Source organism: Jaculus jaculus, chromosome 19 (genome assembly GCF_020740685.1).
Source record: "Jaculus jaculus isolate mJacJac1 chromosome 19, mJacJac1.mat.Y.cur, whole genome shotgun sequence".
Lineage (NCBI taxonomy): Eukaryota > Metazoa > Chordata > Mammalia > Rodentia > Dipodidae > Jaculus > Jaculus jaculus.
The window spans coordinates 23,727,919-23,732,503 of record NC_059120.1 but is presented as its reverse complement, the minus strand read 5'-3'; positions in this window follow the sequence as shown (position 1 = coordinate 23,732,503).

Sequence of the window (4,585 nt, the reverse complement as noted above, 5' to 3'; positions counted from 1 at the left end):
GCGTGGCTGGAGGCCCTGGTTCGTCCATTCTCTCCTCCTCCCTTTTTCTGTGTCAAATAAATAAATAAAAATAAAACATTTTCAAAAGGACTATGGAGACAGCTCAGTGGGTAAAGTGCTCACCACAGAAGCCAACTTCAGGTCTCCATTACTTTATAAAAACCAAGCATGTTGGCGGCACATGTCTGTGATCCCAGCACTGGAGAGGCAGAGACAAGAAGACCCCTGGGCCTTGCTGACTAGCTAATCTAGACGAATTGGTGAGCTCTAGATTCAGTGTGAGACCCTATCTCAAAAAAGTAGGATGGATAAGAACTTAAGAAGAGGGCTGGAGAGGTGACTCAGTGGTTAAGGTGCTTGCCTGCAAAACCTAAGCTACCCCGGTTTGATTCCCCAGGACCCATGTAAGCCAGATGCACAAGGTGGTGCATACATCTGGAGTTCATTTGCAGTGGGTGGAGGCCGTGGCATGTCCATTCTTTCTCTGACTCTCTCTTCCTCTCTCAAATAATATATATAAATATAAATAAAATATTTTTTTTTAATTTTTTATTTATTTATTTGAGAGAGTCAGACAAAGAGAGAAAGACAGAGGGAGAGAGAGAGAATGGGCGCGCCAGGGCTTCCAGCCTCTTGCAAACGAACTCCAGACGCGTGCGCCCCCTTGTGCATCTGGCTAACGTGGGACCTGAGGAACCGAGCCTCGAACCAGGGTCCTTAGGCTTCACAGGCAAACGCTTAACCGCTAAGCCGTCTCTCCAGCCCAATAAAATATATTTTTAAAGAACTGAGGAAGACATCTGATGTCATTGCTGCAGTCAGGTTCGAGTTGCTGGCAGAAATCATCCAACCAAGAGCAGCCTGTGGGGGAAAATGGTTTATTTTGGCTTATAGACTCAAGGGGAAGCTCCATGATGGCAGGGGGAAATGATGGCATGAACAGAGAGTGGACATCACCCCCTGGCCAACATAAGGTGAACAACAGGGACAGGAGAGTGTACCAAACACTGGCAAGGGGAAACTGGCTATAAAGCCCATAAGCCCACCCTCAACAATACACTGCCTCCAGGAGGCATTAATTCCCAAATTGTCATCAGCTGGGGATCTAGCATTCAGAACACCTAAGTTTATGAGGGACCCTGAATCAAACCACCACCGTCATCTTCTGGCCTCTATACACACATGTGCACATAGATGTGTATACACACACACACACACACACACACACACACACTTTTTTTAATTGAACATTTAGGAGAGAACACTTGAGTGAGTGCTTGTTTGGCACAGCTGGTTGTGGCAGAACCTGCCTTCAACTGCTGTCATGATTCCAGGATCTTCCATGCTGTCAGTGACAAAACCCACTGGCTCAGCAGATACTCGGTGCTCTCCTGAGACCCAGAGAGGGTCCTGAGAATCTGGCCTCCAGCAGTGCCATTGCTCTTGGACCCCATGCTACCACCTTGGTGCCAACTGAGGATGTGGCAGAGAGCAGTGATGGCAAAGCCTCACCCAGGAAAAATGACCATGGCAACCTGACTCAACAGAAACATACTTGATACAAGGGTGTGGCTGATAGTCCTAGGCTTTCACTGTTCATTGTGGACTTGTCACCTACAGCCACTGGTCCAAATGCTGACAAGCAAGAAGGTAAACCATGAAGCCCGGCATGGTAGCACAATCCTTCCATCCCAGCCTTTGGGAGGCTGAGGTAGGAGGATTGCCGTGAGTTCGAGGCCATCCTGAGTGAGACTATATGGTGAATTCCAGGTCAGCCTGAGCTAGAGAAAACCCCTACCTCGAAATCCCCCTTTCCCCAACAAGAAGAAGGTAAATCATGGCCTGCAGGGATGAGTGAGTGGTTAAAGGCTCTTGCTTGCAAAGCCTGGCCACTGGATTTGATTGCACAGCACCCGTGTAAAGCCAAGTGTGCTAAGTGGTGCCTGTGTCTGGAGTTCGTTTGTAGTGGCTACAGACCCTGGCATGTCTGCCCCCCATAAATAAATAAATAAATAAAATATTTTTTAAAAGATAACAATTGAAGCTGGACGTGGTGGCTCACGCCTTTAATCCCAGCACTCAGGAGGCAGAGGTAGGAGGATCGCCGTGAGTTCGAGGCCACCCTGAGACTCCATAGTGAATTCCAAGTCAGCCTAGGCTAGAGTGAAACCCTACCTCGAAAAACCAAAAAAAAAAAAAAAAAAAAAAAGATAACAATTAGATTTTAACCTTATTGAACAAGCAATCATTCATCCAGTGAAATAAGATATCTTTCTCTCATTTTAATATTTTATTTGTTACTTAGAGATAGAGGCAAAGAGGGGGTGGGTGGGGAAGAGAATGGGGATGCCAAGGTGCCTGGCCACTGCAAATGAACTCCACATGCTTGCACCATCTTGTGTAACTGGCTTACGTGGGCACGAGGGGATCAAACCTAGGACCTTAGGCTTCACAGGCAAGCTCCTTGACCATGGTCTCTTTCCTTTAAACTCTAAAGCCAGTAAGTTACTTCTGATAGACAAAGACCTTCTTCCCCTTTAAGGACATTCTGAAGCACAAGAATAAAATCTAGCCAAATATAGTTTCATTACTATTTGAAACATCTATCAAATTGCAGGTAATTTGAAAAAACAGATTTCTGGGAAAAAAGCCATAAAATATTACAACATTTTTAGAAGGCATAATTTGATGTACTTAATACAAAGTAGTTAATTTAGTTATGTTTTGGATACTAACCACAAATATCTAAAGTTGGTAAAAATAATAGTAGCAAACAGAATTGAGGGCCTCTGTGCCAGGGACAAGGTTTAGTCTTTTGCAGATATTAACTCAATTCCCTTAGAAAATGGGATTATTCCTTCATTACAAATGAGCAAAGAGAGTAGTAAGCTTGGAAGTAAGATTACGCACAAAAGGGTTTTTCCAAAGAGTTATCTATAATAGAACGGTAGGAGACAAAAATTGATAAGTACTTAATATACTATTATATTGCCATATGATAATTGTGTAGCCATTAAAATTATGTTCTTGGGCTGGAGAGATGGCTTAGTTATTAAGTTACTTACCTGCAAAGCTGAAAGACCCAGGTTTGATTCCCTAGTATCCATGTAAGCCAGATGCATGAGGTGGTGCATGTGTACAGAGTTCATTTGCAGTGGCTGGAGGCCTTAGCACTTCCATTCTCATTCTCTCTCTCTCTCTCTCTTGCTTCTATCACTTTCTGTTTAAAAATTAATTAAATATATATATATATATATTTTTTTAATTATGTTCTTATAGGTGAAAGCCTGTAATCCCAGAAGTAAGAAGGCTGAGGCTGAAAGATTTCAAGTTCAAGGCCAGCCCGAACTAAATAACAGGATCTTTTCAGGCAGTATAAAACTCTGAAGCACTATACCTTCTAAAACTATACTGGTAAACCTAGTCTTACTGTTCTGCAATATATACAGCCTCTTGTGATAAAACAAAAGCTGAATAGTTGTGACTTCTCCAAGGTTCCACAGATGTCCCATGGTCAGGTCAGGACTGGAATCTTTGAACATGGGATCACCATAGGGCATCTGTGAGCCTAGTCCCAGGGTGAGGCAGGCCAGGAAGCATGTTGGGCTGACCGCGTTCCTGTTTACTCACCATGAAGTCCACAAGTGTGGAAGTTGGAACGGGAGCCCCATGCTAGTCGGTAGGAAGGCCAGTGAGACAGGAGATGAGCTCCAGTCCCAGCTCTGCACTGATTCTCTGCGTGAATCTTTTGACCTCTCTGGATCTCTGTGCACCTGGATACAACACAAATGTAACCTGGTTTTCGGGGATTCATGCCTGTCCTGGAGGTCTATGCCCATCATTGCCACATGCCTAAATCCCTAAAGATTGATTCTAAAAGCTTTAAAGAACTTTGCATTAGTAAGGAATTTTGGCAGGGAGAGGATTGCATCACCAGGGAGACATCCTTAAAGTCTGTCTCTTTTTTTTTTAAAGATTTATTTTACTTATTTATTACAGACAGAGAGAGGGCAAGAGAGAGCGGGCATGCCAGGGCCTCTAGCCACTGCAAACAACCTCCAGCCACATGTGCCACTATGTGCATCTGGCTTATGTGGGACCTGGAGAATTGAAGCTGGGTCCTAAGGCTTTACAAGCAAGTTTCTTAACCACTAAGCCATCTCTCCAACCCCTTAACGTTTTTTGAAACACTTCTTTCTGCCCCAAATTTTCTTTTTCCTCAATCAATTGCCCAAATTCTCTTTTTCTGTTTCCTCTTCCCTTTAAAAACAACTTCTTTGCTCCTGTCTCTAGCCACATGAAAGACCCCTGTAATTGCAAGGCTGTTTTATCCAGCAGATATTTAGGATATACCTGTCATGTCCCAGGATATTCTAGAAGTGGGCTTTTCATTCCAACCCCTTGCTTACAGTTATCTAACCTGCCCACTGATTCTGAACTTTGAATTCAGTCCAGGGTAGGCTGGGACACATATAGAAGATATAAATTACTAATTATTTTTATTAAGCTCTTCTTGCTCTCCCAGGATCTTCTAATTCTATTATTTTTAAAAACTCATAATTTTATAAAAATCCATAATAGCATG